Genomic DNA, 6000 nt, shown 5'->3' on the forward strand with positions numbered 1-6000 from the left:
TGGTTAAACGACATGGCAAGCTTCATCCAATTGGAAAGAATCAAATTCGCCCTGAGAGGGTCGGTACAGGGGTTCTTCCGGCGGTGGCAGCCCTTCCTTGACTTTCTGGATCAGAGATAGGAACTGGAGACCGAAACAGCAGCAACCCGGGGAGAAAGGGGGGGGGGGGGGGGGGAAGGGAGGGGGGGGGATAGCAACGAAGGGAGCACGTCAGCGGGGGGTCGCGGGCAATGACTGCCCGAGGCCATCGGCAGAAAGGGAAAAACGGTTTGGTTGCTAGACTAGTAGCGCGGGGGGGGGGGGGGGGGGGGGGGGGGGGTGGGGGGGGGTGCGCGCGGGGGAGGGCGTGGGGAGGATTTTCCAGGGGGGATTTGTTGTGTTATAATTTACAATGTAGTAGGGGTAAATGTTTGTATCGAAAAATTTCAATAAAAATTATTTTAAAAAAAAAAATGAATGAGTAGCTATAAATGTAATAAATGGTAAAACTGTTCATTTCCCGTTCACTGCAAATCCGAGGTGTTATGTGAACACAAAGTTGATATTATAGTTTCATATTACTCAGTGCATTGGTCCTGATTAACTGAACAACAACAAGAACCAAGCTCCTAATAATTTTAAAGTACAGGATTTATTAGGTACACTTTTGGCCAGTTTTTCAGTGCAGTGGCAAATGTTACCATAAATTGACCCTTGAAATCACTCCGGGCATCTGCTTTTTTGGCAAGGCAAGACCAGCATTTTTTTAAAAAATAAATTTAGAGTACCCAATTATTTTTTCCAATTATGGGGCAATTTAGCATGGCCAATCCACCTAACCTGCACATCTTTGGGTTGTGGGGGTGAAACCCACGCAGACACGGGGAGAATGTGCAAACTCCACACGGACAGTGACCCAGGGCCGGGATTCGAACCCGGGTCCTCAGCGCCGTAGGCAGCAATGCTAACCACTGTGCCACCGTGCAGCCCCAAGACCAGCATTTATTGCCAATCCTTAATTGCAATTATTTAACATTTCAGATGTTGATTTAGCTCAGTTGGCTGGACAGCTGCTTTGTGATGTGAAACAAGGCCAACAGCGTTGGTTCAATTCCCTGAGGTTATTCTCAACCGGGCATGAGGTGTGGTGATCCTCATCATCAGTTAGCTCTCCTCAACGGGAAAGGCAGCCAGCTCATGGTCATCTGCGACTGTGGCAACTTTTACTTAATTAGTCACCATCACCGTGATGAGCTTTATATTCCAGATTTGTTAACTGAATTGAAATTCCACCAGCTGCTGTGATGGATTTTCAACCCACCTGCCCAGAGCATTTGCTGCATCTCTGAATTACTAGTGCACTTTACCACTGCAGCTGCGCCTCTGAAAGCAAGTTAATTTGTGCCACAACACGGGGGAAAGGAATGTTCTTCTGACGGGGGAGGGACTTTTGCTGCAGGACAACAGGGAGGTCGGGGACGGAGGCTGCCTGGGGGCGGGCCTGCTGAGGCGTGGGGCGCGGGCTGGAGACTGGCCCAAGAAAGGTGATGGCTGATCAGCGGAGGGGGGGCGAGAAGCCCCCCCAACCAGACTGATCACGTGAAATGTAAGAGGGCTAAATGGGCTGGTTAAGAGGGAACGCGTGTTCGCGCATTCGAGGGGACTGAAGGCGGACGTGTTGTAGGATACGAACCTTAGAGTAACTGACCAGGTCAGGCGAAGGAAGTATTGGGTCGGACAGGTTTTCCACTCGGGGCTGGACTCTAAGACTAGAGGAGTCGCGATCCTGATTAATAAGCGAGTGTTATTCAAGGTGGGAAGAATACGTGCGGATGTGGGGGGTTGGTACATTATGGCCAGTGGGAAGCTGGAGGGGCTGCCGGTGGTACTCGTGAATGTGTATGTGCCAAATTGGGATGATGTGGAGTTCATAAGGAGGATGTTGGGTGTAATGAACTCCAATTGGCTTTATTCGTTGGCCAATTGGAGTATGAGCTCCCTCAATGATAGCTCATTGAGGGGGCCCATATAATCACCTGTGTAGGCTTTGTGAGCCAGTCTTAAGTTGACTGGACTGCTAGCAGCACTGTTTGTAGCTGCTCCTGTAATATCGTTATTGTAAATAAATATTGGTGTGGTGACGGAACTCCTGCCTCCTGTGGATTACTACATTGGGGAAGATCCCAGACCTGGATCTGCATAAGCTGGTCAAGGGGGGGGGGGACTTCAACACAGTCATTAACCCAGGGCTAGACCGGTCTAGCTCAAGGACAGGCAGGGTGCCGACAATGGCAAAGGAGCTAAAGGGGTTTATGGAGCAGATGGGGGGGGGGGTGGACCCATGGAGATTTGGGCGGCCGAGAGTAATGGAGTTTTCCTTCTACTCGCACGTGCATAATGTGTATTCCTGGATTTACTTTTTAAAATCCTGAATAGGGCTTTACTGACCGGGGTAGTGGACACTGAGTATTCAGCAATCACAATCTCGGATCATGCCCTGCACTGGGTTGACCTACTGGTGGGCAAGGAGGGTAGCCAGTTCCTGCACTGGAGGATGGACGTGGGACTTTAAGCTGATGAGGAGGTGTGTGGGCGGCTGCCAAAATGTATCCAGAACTATCTGGAAGTCAACAACACGGGGGAAGTTTCGGCTGCAGTGGTCTGAGAGGCGCTGAAGGCGGTGGTTAGATGGGAGCTGATCTCGAAACTGGCCCACAAAGAGAAGTCAGAGCAGAGACGGACCGACTGATAAAGGAAATACTACAGGTTGACAGGAGGTATGCGGAGATGCAAGAGGCAGGACTTCTAAGGGAACAACGGAGGCTACAGGCGGAGATCAGCTTTTTAACTACAAGGAAGGCAGTGGGGCAGCTGAGGAAGGCAAAGGGGAGTGATCTATGAATATGGGGAGAAGGCCAGTAGAATGCTTGCACAGCATCTTAGAAAGCGGGAGGCGGCCAGGGAGATTGGGAAAGTAAGGGCCAGGGATGGGAACCTGGTCGGAGATGCAGCTGGGGTCAATAAGGCATTCGAGGAATTCTACAGCAGGCTGTATGAGTCGGACCCTCCAGCTGGGCCGGAGAGAATGAGGCAATTCCTAGGGAGGCTTAAGTTCCCAAAGGTTGACGAAGAGTTGGTGGAAGGGCAAGAGGCCCCGAGCGGGTTGGAAGAGATAGCAGAAGGGCTAAAGGCCATGCTGTCGGGTAAAGCCCCGGGACCGGATGGGTAACCCGTGGAGTTTTACAAAACGTTCTCTGGGATACGTCAATAAAATGTTTATATTTTAAAAATTGGGGCAGCACGGTGGCCTAGTGGTTAGCACAACCGCCTCACGGCGCTGAGGTCCCAGGTTTGATCCCGGCTCTGGGTCACTGTCCGTGTGGAGTTTGCACATTCTCCCCGTGTCTGCGTGGGTTTCGCCCCCACAACCCAAAAATGTGCAGAGTAGGTGGATTGGCCACTCTAAATTGCCCCTTAATAGAAAAAATAATTGGGTAATCTAAATTTATTAAAAAAAAAATTTTTTAAATTGTGCAACAACACTAGGGGGAGCCCTTCCTGCATTTCCGCAGAATTCTGAATCATCTGTGACTCTTTAAAGTGAAAGATGCTTTTAAGTTTTCAGTGCAGCTCTGCTCCCTGTTGCTGAATAATGCATTTTTAAAAATTGATGCCTTATAACCGTCTCCTGTAGAACACATATTTTGGAGCTTTATTTATGATGGAGAGTTGTATTTACACTCACCTGATGAAGGAGCTGCGCTCCCAAAGCTAGTGATACCAAACAAACCTGTTGGACTTTAACCTGGTGTTGTGAGACTTCTTACTGTGCTCACCCCAGTCCAACGCCCACATCTTCACATCAGTTTTATTGAAGGAAGAGCTTTGCAAAGTATTAAATGAAGCTGCACTATTTTTCAAATAGTTAATTGGGTAGTGAATACAAGATGCCTGGGATTGAGAGCAAGACATTTTCCCCCAGTAATCGTTTAAAAATTTAAGTAAACTAAGACATAAGACATAGGAGCAGAATTAGGCCACTCGACCCATCGAGTCTGCTCCACCATTCAATCATGGCTTATATTTTTCTCATCCCCATTCTCCTGCCTTCTCCCCATAACCCTGATCCTTTTAATCAAGAACCTGTCTATCTCTGTTTTAAAGACGCTCAGTGATTTGGCCTCCACAGCCTTCTGCGGCAAAAAGTTCCACAGATTCACCACCCTCTGGCTGAAGAAATTCCCCCTCATCTCTGTTTTAAAGGATTGTCCCTTTAGCCTGAGCTTGTGTCCTCTGCTTCTAGTTTTTCCTACAAGTGGAAACATTCTCTCCACATCCACTCTCTCCAGGCCTCCCAGTATCCTGTAAGTTTCAATAGGACCCCCCCCCCCCCCCCCCCCCCATCCTTCTAAACTCCAAGTAGCACAGACCCACAGTCCTCAACCGTTCCTCATCGGACAAGCTCTTCATTCCGGGGCTCATTCTTGTGAACCTCTTCTGGACCCTTTCCAAGGACACCACATCCGTCAAAAATAAATCTAATAAAATATGTAAGAAAAAAAAATCACCTCGAGTTTTTTTGTAACGTTAAATATTGTGATTACGAATCCCTTATCCAGCAACCGAACTCGCCTGACCAAGTCTAACTGCACTGCAGTAATAAGATTGCGTTTCTTCGGGAGGTCACGGAGTTCCGCGATCCAGCGGGTACAGTCATTATTTTGAAGAGTAATGACAGTGAAACCTGGGTCTCGGCTGCAGCAACAGCTCCAGCCCCCGCCGGAAAGGCGGACAGTAACCAGTGTGAGGAGGAGTCAGTCGCAATGAAGAGATAGATGTGTTGGTTGGCCCGGCTTCTGTGGAGGCGCGGGGAGACACACGCGGCTTAACGGACCGTTTGCAGCCAGGACATTTGGTCACCGCCTGGATAGAAACTACCTGAGCTGTGACGAGCAGCGAAGGCCGATTCTTTTCTGCTCTCCCAGCACAGCCCGAGGTCCAGGAGGTGGAGCCAGCCCAGCCTCCGATTTTACACCCGGGAGGACAGGGGCTGGGCAATCGGATATCTGCATTTCAGCGCCTATTTCCACTCTGATGCTATTTATTGCACTCCACACTGTAAATCACCAACGGTAGGCAATTATGCTGCATTCTGCAATAACAGTGCGGAGGCACCAACAGCGCAGTACTTCAATAGAGAGGATAGTAAAGTTGATTATTGTAAATATTATACAATATCAATCCAAAGTGTCTTGCTGTTCTTTGTTTCCTTGGGGATTTTTAAACGTTGCTCAACCATTGCACAGGGCCAACCGTTAATCTATAATACTTTCTATAATACTCTATAATCTATAATACTCTTTATAATACTTTACCCCAGTCCAACGCCGGCATCTCCACATCATCAAATTATTAAACAAGTTTAATACTTATAATAATCAACTTATTAAATGTAGCCCGATTTCTTTCTGTTTCCACTGCACACGAAAAACAAAGAGTAACCAAATTCTAGCTGCATATATATCATGAAATTAAACGGGAATTGAACATTTATTTTAAGGATTTTGACGAACACATAGCTCACCTGGAACACAATTTATAGAGTCATAGAGGTTTACAGGATGGAAACAGGCCCTTCGGCCCAACTAGTCCATGCTTAGTGTTTATCACTAAGCTAGTCCCAATTGGCTGCATTTGGCCCATATCTCTCTATACCCATCTTACCCATATAACTGTCTAAATGCTTTTTAAAAGAAAAAATTATACCCGCCTCTATTATTGCCTCTGGCAGCTTGTCCCACACTCACCACCCTCTGTGTGGAAAAATTGCCCCTCTGGACCCTTTTGTATCTCTCCTCTCTCACCTTAAACCTGTGCCTCTAGTTTTAAACTCTTCCTACCTTTGGCGAAAGAAGTTGACTATCTACCTTATCTATGCCCCTCATTATTTTATAGACCTTGTATGGATCGCCCTAAGTCTCCGATGCTACAGGGAAAAAAGTCTATCCAGCCTCTTATAAC

The 6000-nt window shown here is 47.8% G+C and overlaps 1 protein-coding gene across 2 annotated transcripts in view; it reads right to left on the reverse strand.

Annotated features, from left to right (window-relative positions):
- The window catches only part of LOC119977547 (inosine-uridine preferring nucleoside hydrolase-like), a 38683-nt gene extending 33506 nt beyond the window's left edge, over window positions 1-5177 (reverse strand). The window contains exon 1 of one of the 2 annotated variants that reach the window (XM_038818601.1): window positions 4918-5177. The gene's annotated coding sequence lies outside the window, so the exon portion shown is untranslated. Of the gene's footprint in view, window positions 1-4547 lie in introns of both variants that reach the window. The other variant, XM_038818600.1, reaches the window with a different exon arrangement.
- Between the last annotated feature and the right edge of the window lie 823 nt (window positions 5178-6000).

The sequence above is a fragment of the Scyliorhinus canicula genome, chromosome 14 (assembly GCF_902713615.1).
Source record: "Scyliorhinus canicula chromosome 14, sScyCan1.1, whole genome shotgun sequence".
Lineage (NCBI taxonomy): Eukaryota > Metazoa > Chordata > Chondrichthyes > Carcharhiniformes > Scyliorhinidae > Scyliorhinus > Scyliorhinus canicula.